This window comes from Rhinolophus ferrumequinum, chromosome 20 (genome assembly GCF_004115265.2).
Source record: "Rhinolophus ferrumequinum isolate MPI-CBG mRhiFer1 chromosome 20, mRhiFer1_v1.p, whole genome shotgun sequence".
Classification (NCBI taxonomy): domain Eukaryota; kingdom Metazoa; phylum Chordata; class Mammalia; order Chiroptera; family Rhinolophidae; genus Rhinolophus; species Rhinolophus ferrumequinum.
The window spans coordinates 36,604,472-36,628,225 of NC_046303.1; the positions used below are offsets into that span (position 1 = coordinate 36,604,472).

At 34.9% G+C, this 23,754-nt stretch overlaps 1 protein-coding gene and 1 pseudogene across 1 annotated transcript in view; both read right to left on the reverse strand.

The window, feature by feature from the left end:
* Positions 1 to 23,754, reverse strand: part of ZNF804B (zinc finger protein 804B) — a 454,444-nt gene that overhangs the window by 389,800 nt on the left and 40,890 nt on the right. The window lies entirely within an intron of this gene.
* On the reverse strand, positions 3,818 to 4,771 carry LOC117012063 (40S ribosomal protein SA-like; annotated as a pseudogene).

The following is a 23,754-nucleotide window of genomic DNA, read 5'->3' on the forward strand; positions in this document are numbered from 1 at the left end:
CTAGGCTCTAATGTGATTTACCATCATTTTTACAATTATGTCTGGTATCCATGGTGCACTTCCTCAGCATTTCACCTTTTGTGTATGGAGAGGAACACACACTACTCCCTCTACTTTGTTTAATTTCAACATATTAGTCTTAAAACTCTAATAAACAATTAGCATTGTTTAAATATTAAACAATCACTCTTCCTCAATGTTCACTCATGACTTAAAAAAAAATAAAAACTTGTGAATTAGACAAAATTATTGCCAACATTTGTAAGTTGATTACAATCTTAGTAAAACAACATAGATATTTGATTTAAAATATTTCTAATAAAAATTCTTTTAAATACAAAAGCCATTGTAAGATTTAGACAAGACATAGCACAGAAATGTAGAAATGATGTTTCATAGTACAGACTATGAGCCATGCTTCCTATGTCCAAATTCTGATATTTCACACTCAATAGCTGTGTGACTTTAGGGAAATTGTGCTCCATTTTCTACATCTATAAAATGAAGTCATTATAATATTTATTTTATTGTCCTATAATGAAAATTAAGTAAGCCGAGAGTATATTCACAGAGCTTTAATAACACAAGGCATACAGCAAGTGTTTGAAAAATGTTAGCTATATCTGTAATATCACAATGATTAGAGAAGCAGTTCTCCAACTTTCTGGTCTCTGAGTCCCTTTATTAAGAATTCTAAAGAGATTTCGTTTAAATTGGTTATATTTATAATTAACATGTAAGAAATTAAAATCGAAAAAAATTACACATAAATGATGTTTATATTTATATAAGTAATAATACATGTATTATATTTTAAAGTAAACAATATATTTTAGTAGAAAATAACTCGATTTTCTCCCCAAGAAATTAATTAAAACAGTGGTGCTATTTTACATTTTTCTACATCCTTTTAATATCTGGCTTCACAGAAGACAGGTATAATAGATTCCCATATTTCCTCTGAATTCAGTCTGCTGCAATATATTCTTTTGGTTGAAGTATTTGAAGAAAATCCAAACTCACACAGATATATAGTTAGAAGTAAGAAGAGTATTTTAATAGACTTTTCAGAAAACTGGATATTCTTCTTGATACTACACCAAAACTCAACAAGTGGTAGTTTATTAAAGCTTCATTGCAATATGCAATCTGGAACCAAATCAATGAAGTGCTATACTCTGTTACATTAAATGGTCTATTTTGCACTTTAAATGGTCTTTTTTTTGCATGATTTGCTACCATTGATTAGCTGAACAATGTCGATTCACTGAGTTATGCAGTTATTTCAAATATTAACATATTTTGTTAAACAAAATAAAAATATATTTGTGAATATCACCACCATCTTTATTAGGAAAGTCTAAAAGGAGAGAAAAACTCTCATGCTCACAGTGGCTGTCACAAGTTTTCCAAAATTCTACTTTTTTCTTGAAAGCTTGAATTTTATCAATGGCAACAAATATTATCAGTTGACTTCCTTTGAAATGACAAGATAACTTCTTTCATTTTTAAGTAAATATTTTCCAAATAACCAATTATTAAAAAAAAATAGTTTGTCAGTCAAGCTTTCAAGTAAAAATTGTGTTCCATGAAAAGAAGGGGGTTGTTCAATTCTCAACTCAAAAGGACAAGTGCTTATTCTTAAGACAGCCATATTTCAGTAGGCAGCAGAAATGATTTTTGTGCACTTGTCATTTTGTCACAGAAAATATTAAACAGACATGTGCTCTCTTACATTTGAATAAAATGGACTAATAGACACAGGTTTTATTCCACCCCTGAAAGGACCCAAAAAAAAAAAATATATATATATATATGAATCAAGAGTTTTTTAAAACACTAGATATCAGCCAACAGAGAGCACTGACGCCTGACAGACAGGAAACAAATGAAGCCAACCTAAAAGGGCCATAATTCATTCCTTCAAGAGAGTTTCTATGTCATGACACAAAGAGAGGGAATGAGGAAGGGCTGATGACCTCCCTGAGTTGAGGAGATTGAGAATCCAAGTAGCTAACAAAGTGTTCACAGCTCTGCAAATCTTCACAGGGTCTCCCTCCAGAGTTCAGTAGGGTGCTGATCAGCAATTTATGTATTTTTATTTGTTTATGTATTTATTCATTCTTTCATGTTATTGTATTATTGTTATTTCTAGTCTTATACCCTCTGGAGGGGTATTATTTTAACTATTTATTTTGGAAACTACTTAGAGTAAAAATAATTCCAGCCACTTCAAAAATAGAAAGAATTCTACCTCAGATTAAATGTCATGGCTGGTTCTGATGTAAGGACCAAGTGTTTCTTTGCGTAACTTAGATGATTTGATTTGTTGCATGACAGGACAAATCCAATCCTTTTACATCATTTCTAGAAAAGATATTATGTATTTTTTAAATTGTCAGTATTACGTAAGTCATCATCCTTGTATAGTCACCTATACAAATCATATTATACTTAAAATCTTCTGTTGGCTTTACCTATAATTTAAAATCATTAGTGTTCATTGAACAATTTTTATCTACTAGTAAAGAAAGGTTCAAATCTGACCCAGTAATTCTTACTTTTGTAATAGTTAGCTAAATTATCATCCTGAAACGCAATGTTAATTAGTTAATGTGTATGGCCACCGGAGTTGATCAACTGATGGACAATCTTTCTACCTAATTATCATGTGCTGGAATTATTTGGTGAATAATCACCTGCTACAATGTCCTCTCTTGCAGAGTTCTTGGCAGAATTCCCACTTATACAGAGAATATTTGGCTCACTCAGAATTAGTCCTCTTCACTCTTTCTTATAGATTCTGATTAGACACAGAAGAACATATATATATTCTGCATTTTGGGGAAAGAATAAACTCAAAAATTTATATTTGCTTCCTCTTTTAGGCATATGCTACCATCTTGCTTATCAGTAATAACCATACATATACAGTAAGTCCTCACTTAACATTAATAGGTTCTGTGACTTTAAGGAAACGATGTATAGAAAAACCAATTTTACCACAGGCTAACCGATATAAACAAGAGTTAATTCCTACAGCATATCATTAATGTTATAACAAAATGACATTGAATGAAATGATGTTATTTGAGGACCTGCTGATATATACTTATATATACTTAAACATTGAAGCAAAGATATATATATATATATATATATATATATATATATATATATATATATATATATATATATATATATAAAATACATGTATACATGTATTCTTTTCTACTTATTAATAGCAATAAAACCAACCATCTACTATCAAGGTTACCCTTTTTAGGGGCATTACAACTACTCCATTGCACATTTTATTTTCACTTTTTCTTTTGAACTCATGGCCATTTATAGACTTAAATTATTTCAATTACATACAATTTCAAGCTTACATTTTTGTCTCTTAGCCGGTGAGAGCCTCCTTCGGCTTGGTTATTTGTCCACTTAATAATAGTCCTGGTATTTTTTAAAAGCTTTCTTGCTTTGGGATAGTAATGGAAAGTTTTATCTCTCTCCTAGAATAGAATCAAATCTTCTAAGTAGCTCTGGTTCTCATTTCTGTGACTAGGATTAAAAATAAAAATCTTGGGATAAGGGGGCTCAGATGTAAGAGTACTGGTAGTATGAAGATATAGCTGCTTATCATCTCTGATTTTAAAGTAACATAAAAATCAATTGATTAAAACAAATGAGTGCTGTAGTTCTGTTCAGGAGTGAGAGTACAGCAAAAGTCCAGGGGTGTCTTCTTTTCTATAGGTCCATTATTTCCATGTGCTTTTTTTTGTTTTGTTTTATTCTGTTTTTCATTTTTTTGTTTTTAATTTTTTTGATTATTTTCTGTCAACATAATTTCCCTTTTCTGTTTAAGACTTTGTGGAAGAACAGCGTAAGGCCACTCAGTGGCTGTTCCTCCCCATTCAGTGGCCTGAGCAGTGGGGGCTGCAGACCAGTCTTCAGGGGCTGGCTGGGCCCTCCGGTCTTCAGTAGGAAACTGATGGATGGACACAAAGGTGCCTGCACCCCTTCAGACCCGTCTGGGACCTCAGGTTGAGCAACAAGGAATTTGGGAGCTGGAGCAGTGCATTTGGCATGAAATTCCTCCTTGGTCACATTGCTTCCAGCAGCAGCCTGCTCTTCTATTTCAAACTCTTCAAGGTGTCTGTAGAAGGAGAGATCAGGCCTGACTACCCATGGGTGTTCATAGGAGACGGCACCATACATGCGCAGAACATCACAGGCCAGCTTTTAACCCTCAGACCTGCTGAGTGAGTTCTCGTTGCAGCATGGGATTGCAATGCCCACATAGTACAGAGGAAAGTCTGTGTTACGCAGAGCAAAGGTAAGCAGGTTATATAGGAGCCTCTGTGAGAGGCTGGTGGTCAGCCCTGGGATCAGTAAGGATGGAAAGACATAGCTCCCAGAATTCTGCCTGGATCTGGTTAGTGGAGGTTTCAAGAGTGGAGCAGCCAGCAATAGGAGTAGCTCTAGTGGCAGCAGCAGAAACTTCAGCATGACTTGCTGGTCGGTATTCCTGGAAGATATGACACTGAGCTCAACCAGGTTTCAATGGCAACAATGGCATGAGCTGCCAGCAGAAGCTTTTCCCAGGTTCTCTTCAGATTTATGATATAGACGTCATCACTTTTCCTTTTGTAGATGACTGTTCTAATTGGAAGTCAAGGTTGGTGCCAGATAAATGGGTTCCTGCCAAAAGGAATATAAAGACATCCTCCTCCTTCTTTTGCAGGACATCAAGTGCTCTGGATATCATGAAAGTTTCCCTTTCAGTTACTACGGGAATTCAGCACACCATCATATGGACCTCTCTCTCGGTAGTGCTGTGTACAAAATGCTGCTGCCGAACTCCATTTAGAGCTGGTGCATTCCATAGATATCAAAATTTTATCATATACTATCCTAAGACATTTTATCATGCCTTTTATTAGTAATTTATTGTTTGTATTTATTTCCCAAGCAGTACATTTCTAGTAACCAAAGCATAAGGCTCTAAGAGACTGAACAAGGAAAAAGAAATTGTTTGGTAAACAGAACACCTATGTAACATACATACAGACGTGACTCAAGTTATAAGGGCATGGTCATTTGGTAGTAGCGGTGGGGGTGTTCTGCCTATCTCAGGAGGTAATTTAAGACTATTTAAATGTCTATTCTTCATCAATTTTCAGGGTATTAATTCTTAAAAAGAAACATTTCTTTTCCACATAGAACTGTCACTTACTTTCAAGGTATCTTTAATTTGCATAAGTAATTCAAACCACACATATTTTACGCTGAATAATTTATAACACAGATTAGAATTTAAAATTTTATACTAACATTCTTTATAATTATTAAATTATATTTTGATCTGTATCAAGATTCTTAAAGGTTCGCCAATCAGTAAGTTTATAAAAAATACTGTGTGATGTTTCCTTCCCTTGGAGACGAACAATATATATCATACATTAGATAGAATATTAAAGCTCCTAAAAACTATAAGTAAAATATGATTTAAGTTTGTTTAAACCAATGTTTCCCAAATCTATTTGAACACAATGCCCATTTTGAGCAATAGATGTTTGCAGACCTAGTGTTCACAGAATATAGTTTTAAAAATATTAATCTATATAATTTTCAAACTTACTTTCTGTTTTGCTGCTTATTTTTCGACATGACATCTGGTAGGATTAATGGGGATGAATGTTTTATCTTGGAAACAGATTGACTTTTATAATTTAGTCCCCAAATATGCCTTTCTGCTAGAAAATTCTCCATACAAAATCTTCCAATTAATGAATCAGGTACATATATTGCCTTATTTTTAGTATTGTTCCTGTGCCAATAAGTCCGCATAAATTTTCCAGGACCCTTTCTGGCTATAATATTATATACGCAAAATATATTCATCATTCTCCCTTTGAAAAAATTCCTCATTGCCTAAGTCTTTCTACCCCATGAAATTATGTTTTATTATGACCATCATAAAACAAAAATATTGGAGCCACGTAATAAAGATGCTTTGGAATTCACCGAAGCTCAGTAATAGTCCTTAAAGCCATCCAACTAATGCTCATGAGAAAGACCTCAGCATAAATTGAATTTACATTTGAAAGCCCTAATTAGGCCCCTTGTTGAAGCCATTATCATTCGGTTTTCTATTGTGCCTGGCCACTAAAATAGTTGTCCCCACTGTGTACAATAAAAGAAAAGCAACATCAAATCATAACATTTTTGAACTGAAAGACCCCTTAGGGATTAGCTATTTCAACCTTTTCAATTACAGAAGAGGAAAAGGAGGTCTAATGAGGTTAAGTGATTTGCTTAAAAATAAAATTTGTTATACATATTCACAGTATATTGTGTGAATGAAAAGGTATGGAAATGTTTCAAAATATTTCCTCTAATAAAAAGAAAAAAGAAAAAAATAGAAGTACTAAACTCATTAGATTTAAGTATGATGGCAGAGACTACAGTATTTTCTGACAATACTTCCCAAGTATTCACAATATCATTCCTTCCCAAGTATTTTCTTTTTCCACAGAGTTCACTTATGATGACTTTAAGTGCATAGATCATTAAACCTTGCAGAATCTTAAATCATCTATGTTATGAAAATTTTTTTTTCATTATAAATCAAACGGATTTGTTCTCAACAAAATATCCGCAGACTTTGCAGTCCAAAACTGAACTCTCCAAAAGGAGATAAGCAAATAAAATAAGTGGTCCTCATCCTACATTGTTCTGTTTTAGATGGCAGAAATAGGCCAGGTCAGTGTTGATTCAAGAAGAAACTGAGTCAAGCAGAACTTGGAATATTTGATTAAGACACAGGAAGGGCTGAAGTGAGAAGCATCATCATATATGTTCAGAATGGGACTCAACTTCTAAATAAGATGAGAAAACTGAGGACCCAGAAGGAGAAGTGACTTATTTGGGTTTGATACTAGTAAGTGCATCCATCAGGGCTAGTGGCAAAGTCTCCTGGGTTCTAACAGAATACGTTGACCTCACCATACTGTAGAGACCAGAGGACACAGATATCAGCCCACCATCACATGTGCAGAGAAATCAGGGATAGAGTAACAAGCCGGGGAGTATCTGGGCTGCAGTTGGAGAGTTGCCACGGGGTCCCAGAGTATCTAGTTGGTACCCCTGGTTCTCCGTACACCAGATGCTCAGAGACTGGTCTTTGGATTCTGTAAACTAAAGTCATTTCTTTCTCTTACAGGCTTCGCTTCCTTAGTTGATTGTTGATGATTGAAAGAGTGCATGAACTATGGTATTACCACTATCACCAATGCCAGCACCTCTAACTCCCCACCAAGTACCTGGCATTCTGAGAAATGTGATTGTGCAACATGAGTTCAATATTTTTACTTCTGCACAATGATCATCTCTCATCGTAGCCCACTCAGCTCCTTCCACTCTCCTTAATCCAGTCTTCAATCTGCCTTTCTTTAATGTGTCACCTTTGAAAACAGAACCAGATGAGGACAAAAAGAGACCAGAAAAACTTTAATATGTCACTGCCTTTTAGGTTTGGGAGTTCTGAAGGCCTTTGTCAAAACACCAACCATTCGATTTCCCTTCAGTGATTATGGCTATACAAGAATAATTTTGTTTTCTCCACTAAGAACTATTATAATCCACCATTTTTGTCCTAAATTCCTTCATAGACCTATTTGATCATTAATGTTGTTTGTGAATTTCTGGCTCATATTATTCTGTCTGACAAATCCACTCATCTAAAGGCTAGGACAAACTTTACTTGAATTCTGGGATATGGTTCCAGGCTCTGTGATGGGTCCGATGCAATCTAGAAAGCAAGGACAGAGCCAGAAGCCAATGGTAATACAAAAGAGACTATATTCAGCACCAGGCTTATGGGAGATTGCAAAGAAGCAGATATAGATACAGCAAGGATGCCAGGAACAGGTCAAGAGGTAGTGTTTAAACAATTTTAATCCGAAGGTGCCAAACAAAGTTGGGTTCCCACATCCATCGAATTAGTAGCTTTCATATAATCAGACACTCAGCTTTCCCATTCCCACTTCCTTTGTCTTTTCTAACTCTCTCAGAAAAATAGTGTTTGTAGAGAAGGTTACCATGCATAAACCAAAACAGAGTCAGAGTCAACCAGTGGTCTCTCTGTTACAGCTGCCTCACTCTCCTCTCCCTTCAGGGCATTCATGTTACTGCTCATTCTTTCTGGGGTAGCCATTGTGGGAACCCTTGGTTTCTGTAGCCCCTGGAGACTTGACGCCACTGCCAGTTTTCTTATTTACAAACCTTTTCTTTTCCTTTATCTCAAACCAGTAAGGAAATGCTCCTCTAGTGTCCAGCTGTCAACAAATGTATTGGCCCCAATGGCAGAAGCCATCTTGGTCTACCTAGTGCTTTGCAGTTTGCCACAAGCTCATGGTGTCTGGGGACTGAGAAGGGTTAGGACTGTGTGTTCCTGGTTCACTGCCCTGGAAACCAGTGCTGCTCTTCACCTGCATCTCCTTCTGACGCCCTTCCTGCCCACCATTCAGGCCCTGATCCTGAGTCTGGTGCCCCCTGCCAGACTTCTAACATTCCCATGGTGATCTTTTGCCCTCAGAAACTTTTTTGCCCCATTTCGAATTAGGGCTTCAGTCAGAGGTAATGAATTTGCCAAACATGTTAGTATATATCTGAACCCCCAGTGTGCACAGACTTCATATTCTTACATCCCCAGGAAAGACCCCTGCCCAGGCTGGCCTGTAACTATGCAATAACCAATGATGGAGATGGCTGTGGAGAGTTTCGCTCTCAGTACTTTGCACACTAATACCTCCTTTAGTGTGTACATGCCTTATGTTTTTGACCTTTTATAAACAGATTCACACAGATAATTCTTATCATCTCTTCAAAAATTCTTTCTACCAAATAAGTGATTGATTAGATGATTCTTGATTACTCCATATAATGGACAGAACCAATGATGTGACTAAACCAAAATGGAAAAGAATTTATATTGTTTGCTTATTTGTATTTCCAAGTGACTGTAAACAGACCTATTCTTGAAATTTATGTCATTGAAAAATTGTGTTCCTACTGTCAAGCCCTATTAAATTGTATCATTTTGTACCCTGCTTCTGTGTGGGATCTTTTTCTCTCTACAACATTGATTAAGAGGATCAATTTTACAATTGAGGAAATACATCAGACTAAAAATAGAACTTTGTTCAATTGTTCTTATGCTAAAGCTCACTATCTTCTTGCTCATCCTTTCTCAGGCTGAAAGAGGTAATTAAACATTTTAGGATAAGAGGTCTTCTTTTTCAGTACCAGCTGGCCTGTGGGCTGCATTGAGCGATAACTATAAACAGGGGTGGCAATAATGTTAATGAATTTTAAGCAAAGAAAATGACTACATAAACAAATCAGGACTAGGTGAGGATAAACTATCATGAGGCTATCTAATCAATGTTTAGTGTCCTTTATTTTTTGGTTCCTATAAAAATCAAGTTTGCTTCTGTTTCACTTTAAAAAAAATTTATTCTTCTTCATAAAACTGAGGCTGATTCAAAAAGGTCTTCCAGACCTTTTCTGCACCGTCACATTGCCTTGAAAACTCTAATTAGAATATCATTATGGTAAAATAGTATGGATAAATTAGTTCGTCCTATACTCACATAATCTTTCTAAATAGTTTTGCAGCTTGATTTGGATATGAATCAATGACGGTTCATACTAGCACCATACCATAGAAAAAATTTTGGATTTCCACCTCTAGCAAGCGATTGCATTACAATAACAGAATAAAATGTTTCCAAAAGCCAATGGTGTTCTAGCATTCCTTCCCATAATATAAAGAGCCTCAAATAAAGCACAAATAGTATAAATTATGGCAGACTAAAATCAGTAGTAGAACTGTTATGTAAATACTGCATACTCATATATAGTAGAGTGGATTATGATACATGAGTTAAGTTATAATAACTGATTTTTCTCAACCGGCAAAAAGTAGATGTTTTCTTTAAGAACTGTAGTCTTTTTGTTTTGTTTCATTTTTTTGCTTTGATTTTTTTATATATCATAACAGTATTATTAGTTAGAAATAAAAGCTTAAAAGAAAAAGAAACCAACATTTTCCAGGAAGAATATTTGACTTCGGTATTTCTGCTTCAGAATTATTTGTAAGGGTTGGTTATGTGGCTGCAATTCTAAATTTCTGCAAGTATGGAGTAAGCTTGCATGTGACATTTAGAGATAAGAATTACTACTAAGTAATCATCATTGAGTTTGGAAATGCAACCCTTTAGCAACAAAGCAGTAAGATGAATGAGGGTAAGACCAGTCCCTAGATGGGGCGATGACAAGTTTCTTATCCTTGGGATAAACTGTCCTCACCCCCAAGTGCTGCATGTACAAGAGGCACATATAAAAATTTCAAGTAGATCTGTGCTCAAAATGTTGGGGTTTTAAACACCATTTGTGATGGTTGAAAACAAATAGAAAAACAACTAAAAATATTGGGTAGAGTCACATATAGATATATTTTTAACTGACCTTTAAATAATTCTTTCATTTGAATTAATATTTCATCAAATACGAATTGCAGTTTTGGAATTACTATGGACACTTAGAAACACCCACAAGACCTGGACTTGTTACTGATTGGCTTGGCTAAGAGTTATTTTTACCTCCTGGTTGTGGTTTACTGTAGTTTTTTTGTAAACTCACAAAGATGGTTCTTGACATTTACATAGTAGATACTTTTGTGTAATATAAATCCATGCCTTAAGCCACCTTTCACAGGCCAAATTCAGAATTCCACACTAGAATTGATGAAGAATGATTTACATAAACTGTGGAGGTTTGGGCCAATGAAGGGAGGTCAGCCTTTTTAAGGTGGCTGTGGCATTTATAGACGATTATTTGCTTCAGACACGCCAAAAACTCAAAATGCTTCCTGACCATGTTCACCACAGTATATCCAGTCATTTCTATCCTCCCTCTCCCTTCCATGCTGAGGAGTCCTATGCAAATGTCCCCAGGACACCTCAAATTACAATTCATGCACTATCAGTACCCAAGGCTGATGTCCCCTTAACCCGCACAATTACCCTTTCCCTCCAAACTCTTTCTTCCTTCTCAGTTCTAACTCGACTCCAGGCTAGGAGAGTGGCAGTGAGAAGAGAAAGCAACTGGCAGCTGGGGAGTAGCCACGTACACAAGTGTGGGAGTTTTGCCCCACAGTCCCCTGTGTCTTAACCATGCTCTAGGACACTGTGGGCAACCAGTCTAGGTTACTGAAAGAAGGGATCAGCCAGAGGCAGGAGTCCAGGGAGAGGGAGCTTTACAGTTTGACATCTCTGGTTCCCAGGACGAAGCTGGCAGGATTCCATTCCCCTTGTGGGTGGAAAGGTTCACACTCATCCACTGGAATGTCTGAACCCTAGGAGGAGGGGGCAGGGCCAGCAGGGAAATATACTTCCAATGCTTAGCTTTCTAAATATGCAACGCCTGACTCCCTGCATAAAAAACAAGTTACTTTGTCTGTTTTTCAAACATTTGATTTCTCACACATAGTTTTCAGGATTATTATATAAGTATGGATTACCTCTATCCTGCAAAAGATGTCACCAATTATAAATTGTATACACACGTAGAGTTCTTAAATTATTTTGTAACTAAAAAAAAAAAGTTCCCTTCATTTCAACTCATGCCTGTATGGCTAAAGAAAGAAGAGGCAAAATAATAATAATAATAATAATAATAATAATAATAATAATAATAATCCTTTATTTATTACCTTTTCCTTCCAAAGAACAACTTTTGAGATGAAGCTTTCATTACAAATTAAAATGATACGAAGCACAAAAAAATATAAAAATATTAAAAGGGGCTTCCAAAGTTACCTTTAAAAAGCTTAGCAGGACAAACTATACATCCTGGGTAAAACTTTGATCAGTTTCTTGACCTTGCCAAACATATGGGTGAACTACTCTGAGAAATCTTCAATGAATGCCAGCCTGTCAATTAAGCAGGAGAATCATAATTTCTTCTAGTCTTCAGAACAATTGTGCTAAACTTATTGGAGAATGATCTTTAAAAAATAGCGATTTTTATAATGACTTTCTACCTAGAAACTCATGTAATTTTTCAGGAAGGAAATTTTAAATAAATTTTTTTCTATCCTTATAAATTTTTAAAACTTATGAGATAGTGTACAGCCAAAACACTTTTGTGTCTCTGGTACAAATCAGTAGGGAGGAGACATTCTAGATAAGTTGATGGGATCTGTCATGGGGTGTTGGCTCCAAAATGCCTCAGGCACCCCACTCTTTATTGGAACCGAGAATAAATCAAGGAGAAAGACAGTGGGGATGCACTTTCATAGGTGTCTCATTGCGCAGCGGAGAAGATACAGCCATGTACTCTAATATCCACTGCTGTTATTTACTTAAAAAACCTCTCTTTTTAAATATTGACATTAAAAACTATGTGAAGAGCCTAAAATGTTCTAATTATGTCAACTTCATTATTTCTGACATCTATCTAAATAAAAAAAAATACAGTGGTACCAACAATAAGAATCATGATCAGTAATTTTGTTTAACATTTTGATAGACCTGGCCATTTACTAAATGATTTCACAAGCATTACTTCAATGTAGATACAAAGGCAATTCCAATTTGTTTCTCCGTTTTACAGATGATGTAATTGCCAGTCAAGAGATACCATGCATAAATGTTTTCGAATTAGTGTTTTGGATTTCTCTGGATAGATACTTAGGAGTGGAATTGCTGGGTCATAAGGTAGTTTCATTTCCAGTTTTTTGAGATACCTCCATACTGTTTTCCATAGTGGCTGCACCAGTCTGCAATCCCACCAACAGTGCACAAGGGTTCCCTTTTCTTCACATCCTCGCCAGCACTTATTATTTGTTGATTTATTGATGACAGCCATTCGCTGGAATGAAGTGGCATCTCATTGTGGTTTTAATTTGCATTCCTCTAATGATTAGTGAGGTTGAGCACCTTTTCATATGTCTGTTGGCCATCTGAATGTCCTCTTTAGAAAAATGTCTCCTTATGTCCTCTGCCCATTTTTTAATTGGACTTTTTTTTGGTGTTGAGTTGAATGTTTTTAATAAATTTTTGGATATTAACACCTGAAGCTGAAACTGAATAATAATGAATGTCAACTGTAAATATATATATATATATATATATATATATATATATATATATATATATATATATTTCACAGGATGTGGAGTACAGCATAAGGAATAGAGTCAGTGGAACTGTAACAGCTATATACAATGTCAGAGGGGTAGTAGATTGGGGGAGGGAGGTTATCACTTTGAGAGGGGTGTAAATGTTTAACTATTACATTGTTTTGTACACCTGAAACTAGAGAGAGAGAGAGAGAGAGAGAGAGAGAGAGAGAGACCGTGCAGCATCCTCATACTGGGAGAAACTAAGTGGTAGAGCAGAAAATCAACCAATGTTTCTGACCACAAGTCTAGGTTTTTTCTCATTATCGCCTACACTATAGAATCATCTCAAAATGAACTAAAGTCACCAAATAGCTTAGAATTTGCCAAAGAGTGTATTTTCTACATTATCAACTCAGTATTCCCCTGGCACAAAATATTTGTTCAAATAGAGAGTAAGACAAGTATTTGCTGATCACTCAGTATATCCTAAGTGGGAAATTATAATGATTGTTATAGGTATTCTAACAAGTATATTAAAATTCTCTGCTGTCCACATTGAAATAATTTCAACTGGGAAAAAAATCGGCATAATTAATAACTATTATCACTTGGCTTTTGAAATTATTGGCTATAAGTCATGCATTTAATTAGGATAAATTCTAATTTCTCAGCAATCATTATGTAGAAAACCTAACCTACAGATTGTCTTCAAATATAATGACATTTTTATTAATACTAAATTCAACAATTCATGAAGTTAACATAATGTTATGCTTCATAGACATTTAATAAAACATTTATTCCTGTATATTTTGCCATTTTCCTTTCATAATTTCAGGGAATGAGTTTATTTCTTGGTCTTTAACTTTTTTTTTTTTTTTTTTTTTTTTTTGGCAGGCCACTGAGAAACCTACAACCTCCTAATTCTGTCCCTCTGGTGCCTGATAAATAAAGTGACCTGGGCACTGTGCCAGGCACTTTACAGACCTTATCTCATAAGATTATCTGTCCAGTAAAACCCAAAGCATACTGGGTTATAGATCCTAGGTTGCTATAAAAAAAAACCCAGAAAATCCATAAATGAAGAGGATGATCTCCTAGGGAGTTCCTAACCCATCAGTAATTTCCGTGTTCCTCTATTTGAATAACAGTGAGTCCAGAGGGAGAAATTACAGTCAACATAAAGGGTAAATTAAAGACACATGGATAAAATCCTTTACTCCCCTTTAAAAATGTTACTAGAAACGGTAATCAAGTGTAGGTTTTATTTGATAAAAAATATATCAATATCGGTTCATTAGTTGTGACAAATGTACCACACTAATGTAAGATGTTAACAACAGGTAAACTGGATGTGGGGTATGCCAGAACTCTCTATACTATCATTATAATTTTTATGTAAACCTAAGAGTATTCTAATATAAAAGGTTTATTTTTGTTTTAAAGGCAATTATAATGAAAGTGTTTTAAACAGGAAAAAAAATGGTACTAATAATCTCTTTACCCTTTCCCTTTCTTCCGTTCCCTTCAAAAAGCCATTAGATGGGGCAGTGCTAACGGCCCAAGTGGAAGGCTCCTTTTTCTGGAATGATGGAGCTCAAGCATGGTGACTAGATAATCTACGTGGAGAGCAGGGCCAGGTCTCTTACTACTAAAGAAAGGAGTTAGAAATGTGAAAAGAGAGAAAACTAGAACACACCCTGTGGTGATGGACTAGAATTGGAGGTATTATCACGAACTGATGGTTTTTAATATATATAAATATAGAAATATCAATGAGAGAGAGAGAGAGAGAGAGAGAGAGAGAGAGAGAGAGAGGACCTAGGATCAGTTTCACCTCAACAGCATCTGGTGGGCCTAGTGCCCAAATACTAATTTCTAAATATCATTCTCAACTAAAAGAAATTAGGGCTCTTTGGAGAAATAGCTGATAACAGGGCTGAGGCAGGGAAAGTACAAGATGAAACAACTATCAATTGACTTTAAAATAGGGAGATTATCCTGGACAGTCCGGTGAGGAAGTCAGAGAGATTCTAAGTGTGAAAAGAATTTGACTCATAGTTGCTGACTCTGAGATGTAGGGGCTTGTGGACCCATGGATTGGCCAGAGGTCCCTGGGAGCTTTTCCGTAAGTTTCAGATTGTATATCTCTATATACATATATCATATATTATATATTATATACAAACGTATGTTTATTATATATAAAATATACCCTGAGAATATATCTTACCGTTTGTTTTATATATATATATATATATATGTATATATATATACACATATATATATACATACACATATATACTACTAATAATAACATATCTTGACAATATTTTAAATTTACAGTATAGAAGAAAAGAGTTTGACATGAAAAGCTGCATTGGTTTTCTGGTATTTAACACAGTAAGTGTAATTTCCATACCTAGCCTTTGTCCAAGTTATATTTTGTTATGCTGAATTTCTACAGAATAATGTGGATAGCATAGATTGCTAAAGGAAATTTATATTTAAAAACATGAAGAAATCGACCCTGTATAAAATACAAAATAATGCAATAACATTTTAAATGTATATATACATATAAACCGCAACATTTAATGAATTTTATGTATCTCTCAAAGCTGGCAGTCACAAAGTCTAAAGTCTTTCTCCTGACAACTACGTTTGTATGCACATATATTCAGGAGGTATGAAGCAGGAGGGAGAAGATGGTTAAATCACTGGTACATTGTTCATTTTGGGGACAAGGAGACCTCACTCTCTTCTTGCTAGCTGATCTTCTACCCCTGGCAAATTGATAATATAGCACTTGCTGACAAAGCCTAGGAAACAAGTTTTACTTTGTAAAAATTTATTTTTATTCTTTTAAACGATCAGACCACTTCTCCAGCCCACCCTTTAGAAGAGGGAAAGAGAATGTATTTAAGTTCAAGCTCAAATGCTCAGCCTGCGAGGTGGTGTCATATGGGCACATGGAGTTGCATTGGGGCCACCATGCTGCCCTTCACCCTACAGCTGGCACTGACAATAGAGTCCTGACACCCAGAGAGGTTAACACCTTAAAAATGTCTTTTCCATTTCAATTACAGGAATTCCTTTGGCTAGAGAATTTAATAATGGAGGAGAAAAAAAAAATGCTGCCTTATATTTTGAATACCTTGTTTATACCCTCATGAGGGCAGAAAGGAAAAATAGACTTAATTATGCTCAAAGATTTATTTAAACACAATTATTTACTGGTTCTCAATCCCCTAAAAAAGTTGAGAAATCTAAAAAGCAGCCCATAATCTTACAGAAGAGTTATACCTGGAGATCCTTCATATTTTATAGCTCTCATGAAGCTGGGACATGAATAAAAAGACACTGGCATCCAGCAACAGGATTACCACCTGCCTACTCAGAAAAAAAAAAAAAAAGATTAATTTAAGATAAATAGGTGCTGGCTTCAGACACACTGATGGCATTTCCAAAATACTGCTTCAGCAGCACTCTCTCCACTCAGATATTATATTCAGAGGGATCATTCTTTTCTACTCACGTAACACAGAGCATTCAAAATTTAATCTAGCTCCCTGTACAGTATGGTTGAATTTTATTTTAATTTACCATCATCCTACCAATGCAAATATCCTCTTTAATTTTGCTTTTCATGACACAAAGTTTTTTTGTTCCTTTCATTGCCCACTTTTATATTTCATTGCATACAAATGTCTCAACTATAAACTATGACAGTAAAATTTTGCCACTGAAAACAAATTAGTAAGGTAAAGAGACAATAGCATTCACAACCTGGTAATCATTTTTAAAACTTTTGCATAGTATGACTATTCTGTAGTTTTCCCTGAAAAGATTTTCTTTTTCTAAAAATCAGCTATGTAAAAGTATAGGTTAAAAGTGCAAAGTTGTCTTCAGTCAACAAAGCTATTGATTATTTTTTAATTCACAAAGAAAAAGCTTGTTAAAGGCAAAGATATGCACTAGGCACTTTAGATTCCAATAAAATAAAAACATGATACAGAAGAATTTAACTCCTTTTATGAAGTATATGTGTTAGAGATCGACCTAAAAAAATGTAAGACTGATCTGGTTCTCAAATACATCACTGGAGGCAAATTTCTAACAACTAAAGATGAGTTACTGAACACAAGTCACACCATTGGCATCCACCTCTGGAAACTGATTAAAATCACTGTTCACAACCCTGCTTGATCCTAAACAAAAAAGGCCTTTAGTTAAGACTCGAAGATTAAACATATCTTTTCTTTAGACTGTGGTGCTATCTCATTATTGAAAAGTTACACACACACACACACACACACACACACACACACACACACAGATAGACATCGATATGGGTCCATGGTAGATAGGTGCAATATTTTAGGAAGAAGATTAGAGCTCTTCAAACAGTAACTAGGCCAGGCTATTTCCTTATCTTGTAAAAAGATTCTATAAAATTGCCAGGTATGAAATTAATCGTACACTTTCAGCTCTATTTATGATAAAAAAGTTACTCTACTTATTAAACCATAACAACAACCATAACTACTTATTAAACTATAACAACAACAACACAAAATGTGGGCTCTTTCAAAGCCAAATATCCACAATAAAAATTATAATCATAAACAAATTTCACTACAGCAAATACAATAAATACTCAAGTTGTTTGGCTAATAAACATTGATAATTCTGAGTAGGTGGTCCGAACAATATTAATATTTGACCCATACATTTATTGTGTGATTTTGAGAAGTATGCATTTATAATCATGTTTTTATTCATCTAGTATTATTAATAGTTAGATTTTTCTGAGTACATCACAACTGAACAGAAGTGGTTTAGCCAGTTGAAAAATTTTATTAGAATACAAAATATTCGTATAGAATCATAATTATTTCTACTGAGTAGATCATTGGGTTGGGAGTTAAGATCATCTAGTTAGTTCAGTCAATATCTTACAAAATGTGACACTTAGAACTTTTCAAGGCTAAAAGAGACACAAAATTATTATTTTTCCATATTCCAGCACACAAGGCACAGAGCGTCCGAGATAACTTTGCCCAGGATCTCTACTGGAATAAGTATCCACATTAAAATGACTTTTACATGAAGTCAACTGTGGCACATACACAGCTGAGAGGAGCCTGCCACAAAGACTAGGAACTAGAGTGACGGATGAGGCATGAGCCAGAAAGGCATTCATGCATCTCTAGCAGATGCCAGCTGAAGGACGGTGGAAGACCGAATGCCTATACTCCCGCTCTGTGATGTTACTGTAGACCCTGGGAATTTGTCCTCCCAAAGGAAGTAGTTACCCTAGAATATTTTCATTATCTATACCTCACTTCACAAAAATGTGATTGTGCCTTATGATTACACAATGATCAAAACAATGATATTTAGCAGGATAATCTCAAGTTAAGCGAAACAAATCAGACAGAAAAAGTCAAGAAACGTATGATTTCACCCACATAGGATGTGGGATATAAAACTGAAAGCAATAACTGAACAAGACAAATAAGCAGAAAAAACTTATAGACACAGACAACAATTTAATGGTTATCAGAGTGTAAGGGGGGGTGGTAGAAGAGGGTACAGGGGGGACCAATATAGGGGGACAGAAGGAGAACTGACTCTGGGTGGTGAACACACAATGCTATATACAGATGAGGCATTATAGAATTGTTTTCTTGAAACCTATATAATTTTATTAACCAATGTCACCCCAACAAATTTAATAAAACAAACAACAAAAAAAAAAACCCACTGATTTTTAGTATCTCATGCAACTCTGAAAATATCCATAACTGCTAATGTTACTGGGTGTACATTCTGAAGAAATAGGGAATTGTCCTGAAGTGGAATGGGCAAAAGGGCTTTAAATTTAGTGTAGGCTGAAAAGGTTGAAGGATAATAAAAGCTTGTTGGATAAATTAAAGAAAATCTGTTTAGATATTTAGGGCATAGACAATCTTTAAAAATATTTTAGTATGTTGTTTTTACATATTGCTGCTCTGGTTACAGGAAATAAAAATAATATAGTTACTTAGACTTAGATTAATATTACTCTTACTTTAAAAAGAAATACTTTTTCAAGTTTTAAATTCTGGCTTAAATCCTCATTATACATATGGAATACAAGAATGTTTAATAGGCATTCCTGACTCTAAGATTTTTGTCTTCCCAAACATCCTAAATAGTTATTAACACCATTAAATGTGGTACCCATCACATTATTTCTCTGTACAAAAACATTTAAGGGTTCTCTATTGAGCGTCACAAAATTCAAATTCCTATGACTGTTTTTTTGGAATAGCTCTAGCTACCGCTTTACTTCCTGAAACATCTATCATATTTCCTAAAAAATACTCTAGTAAGAAATATGATTGTGCTATTTCAGTATTTCATGTAAATATGTTTTTGTCAACCTTACTATAAGGTAAGAAACTTGAGGGCAGTGATATCAATTAGGCTCTTTGTGCCTTGTTTTCCTTAACTGGAAAAGGAATGTGTTATGTCACTGGTGCTAAATTCCCTTCCAACTCTAAACTTCTATTAGTTTAATTTTCTCCATTCCACACAGCACATTAATCAAAGTTAAACCAAAAGCAAGCACTAAAATAGATATTAACTTACTGACTGTGTGTTTTATCATAATAGATTATAAGGACTTGTACTGCAATAATTACAAAGGTAATTATCTTTGTATGTAGAAAGCAACTTTGCTGTTGTCAAATATTTTTAAAGTCATGAAAAATTAAATTAAGATTTGGTGTGTTTATGTCACCTGACATAACGTGCACTAGTACATATGTCATGTCTTTAGTGCTCTTTCATCTGTCAAAGCAGCAGAAAAGAAATCTGATAAAAGAAGAAAAGTAAACATAATTCAGAGGTTAGTGTTATTTGAAGTCTCCAAAACTTCTGTATAGAACATTCTTTTTTTTCCTCATTATTTTTATTATTTTTATTATTTTATTTTATTTATTTATTTATTTATTTTTATTATTATTATTTTTTAAATTTATTGGGGTGACAATTGTTAGTAAAATTACATAGATTTCTGGTGTGCAATTCTGTATCACATCATCTATAAATTACATTGTGTGTTCACCACCCAGAGTCAGTTCTCCTTCCATCACCATATATTTGATCTCCCTTACCCTCATCTCCCACCCCCCAACCCCCTTACCCTCTGGTAACCACTAAATTACGTAGAACATTCTTAATATTTTTTTTAATTAAAGTTTATTGGGGTGACAATGGTTAGTAAAGTTACAAAGTTAAAGTTACATAGGTTTCAGGTGTACAGTTCTGTAATATATCATCTATATATCACATTGTGTGTTCACCACCCAGAGTCAGTTCTCCTTCCATCACGATATATTTGATCCCCTTTACCCTCATCTACCACCTTCCTGCCCCCTTACCCTCTGGTAACCACTGAAATATTGTCTATCAGTTTTTGTTTCTTTGTCTTGTTCCTTTTCTTGCTTTCAGTTTATATACCACATATCAGTGAAATCACATTGTTCTTAACTTTTTCTGCCTGACTTATTTCTCTTAGCATAATAATCTCAAGATCCATCCATGTTGTTGCAAATGGCACTATTTCATGTTTTCTTATGGCAGAGTAGTATTCCATTGTGTATATATACCACTTCTTTATCCAATCATCTATGGAAGTACACTTTGGTTGTTTCCATGTCTTAGCCACTGTAAATAAAGCTGCAATGAACATCAGAGCACATATATCTTTATGGATAAATGTTTTCACATTTTTTTGGGTAGATACCCAGGAGAGGGCTTGCTGGGTCATATAGTAATTCTAGTCTTAATTTTTTGAGGAAACTCCGGACTGCCTTCCATAGCTGTTAAAACATTTTCAAAACATGCAATATTGCATTCTATTTTCAGACTCCACCTTCCTGGCTGGACACAACAGCAATTAAAAAACATAGAAAATGAAAAAACACCAGCAGTGTATGAGAGTTCCTTTTTCTCCACAGCCTCTCCAACAGTTGTTATTACTTGTCTTTGATGATAGCTATTCTAACAGGTGTGAGGTGGTATCTCATCTCCTTATGGGTTTGATTTGCATTTCACTAATAGCTAGTGAAGTTGAGCTAGTGGTTACCAGAGAGCAAGGGGGGAGGGGAAGTTGTAGAAGTTGGAAAAGGAGGTCAAATATACGGTAGTAGAAGGAAAACTGACTCTGGGTGAACACACAATGCAATATATAGATGATGTATTATAGAAATGGGTACTTGAAACCTATATAATTTTATTAACCAATGTCATCCCAATAAATTTAATAATAAAAAAAGCAGCATGCTAGTTTTTAATAGAGAAAAATCTAGGATCACTGTAGCGTAATTACCCTATAATCCTTCTCCTCTACAATTTATTATCAGAGTGCTTTCATTCTTTTTATTGCCCATGTTTCAAGGAGTGGTCTAGTCTTTGACCACTCATCAAACACATTGGTTTCCATGGTTTCAACCCTTCCCTCAATGCACAGAACCATCAAATTTGCATCATAATCCACACTTCTCTAGATCTCCAGACTCTAATTGCATTTATACTTAGATATTTCTATGGCAACTACTTTTTACATAATAAATACAAACTGTTTTTCTTCTATTCCTCTACCTGTATTAAAACAAAAACAAACAACAACAACAACAAACCTCAGCCATCCTAGTTGCTGATATTCCAGCCCAGAGTCATCTTTAAATCCCTGGATATCTTACCTCCCACATACAGTAGAATAAGTCACGTCTACATTGGTGATAACTGCCTCAGTTCAGACTCTAAATGTCCACTGGGACAAAAATCTTTAAAGACTTAACTTTCTTTCAGGAGTATCCTTTAGGCTGGTCATATACAAAAGATCTCACTTCATGCAAGGTTTTTCTGGACTGAGGTTCCTGTACTATGCATTTATAACTGCTCCATTTTCCAACTCTATGTCTTCATATCTTGTCAGTCAGTAGGCCCAAACATTCCTGAGTGTTTTTCCTCTTTGTTCAGCCTGGTCCAGGATCAGCCATTTTACAAGTTCTAGTCATCAGCAGACTCTTAAGCTAGACTATCCCAGACTCACAAATAGCAACACATGTATTACCTTTCACCAAACCATTACCACTGCATTACGGATTTTTAATGTTATTTATTTTCTAAACAGAATGACAAAGTAGACATGTCAGAAAATTTGGAAAATGCAAAACAAATATCACTACCAAATATCATCAATTTTAACATTTGGCTAGATTTCTCCCTACTTTGTTTTCTATATCTCTTTTTAAAATAAAATTGGTATCACATGCTATATATAATTTTATGTATTATATTATTTATTTCAGAGAATAACTGTTTTAGCATGCATTTAAAATAGTTTTCAAAAATGGTTTCAGGGTTATAGTATTCCATAATTAATATATCTGTTCCATTGTTTAAAGCTCTCTTTTAATTCCCATAATAACCATCTTTACATTAAAATGTTTGTCAATAATTTTATTCCTTTATGATATGTACCTGGAAGATGTAAAACCTCGTCAAAGAGTATGAAATTTTTAAGTTCATGATCCATATTGTAAATTACTTTCCAGAAAAGTTGAACCAATTTACTCTTCAAAAGACAAAAGAGCACTCATTTGCCAATGGCAGAATTCTTAAAAATACTCAGGCTGCCTCCAATATTTCCCATCTCTAATTCCTGTGTACTTGACAGGTAACTTTCTAAAACACAAATTATAGGCACTCAAAAACAAACAAACAAAAAAAGAACAGTAATTTTCTACTACCAAAAAGTTAAATTCAAACCTGTGAGTGTGGCTTTTGAATCCTCCGCATACTTGCTGCAACTTCCTTTCTTCCTCTTTTCCACTCATCCCACTGCTCACCCACTACCCTCTGTCAGCAGTTCTACTCCAAACTACTCTTAGAATCACCTGGAAAGGTTTTCACTGGTATATAATTCCATTCCACATTAATTAAATAAGAACCAGGAGGTAGCTTTTTAAAATTCCCCACCAGATGATTCTAATAGACAGACAAGGGTTTACGTCACCACAAGCCTGCCCATTCTTCCTTAAAGTGAAAGCGCTAGAGACACTGGAAGAATGCTTCTCAAAAATGCAAATTATTGGACCTCACTTTAATGATACTTATTCAGATCCTTTAGGGCTAGAGACCAGGAATCTGCAATTTAACAAACCTGCAGATTCTATGGTTTGAGAACAATAGTCTAGCCAAACCAAACTATTGCCCTTTTCTTCATGAAGTGCCACATTTCTCAACTGTGTAACATATGCCCTCTGCCCTTTATTCTTCATTCTTACAGAATTTGTTCCATACCTCCCCTGATCCCCATCTCTGTCCCGCCCTTCGTCCCCTGTCCCCACTGCCAGACACAAATCACTTATTTTTATACCCAGCTTAAATGCTCATTCTTCCGGACAGGTTTAATTGTTTCAACATCTTACGTGTTCAATGTTCATTGCTTATGTCTTTATTATAGTATTTCTTCTCTCCAGCCCTCATACTAAATATAA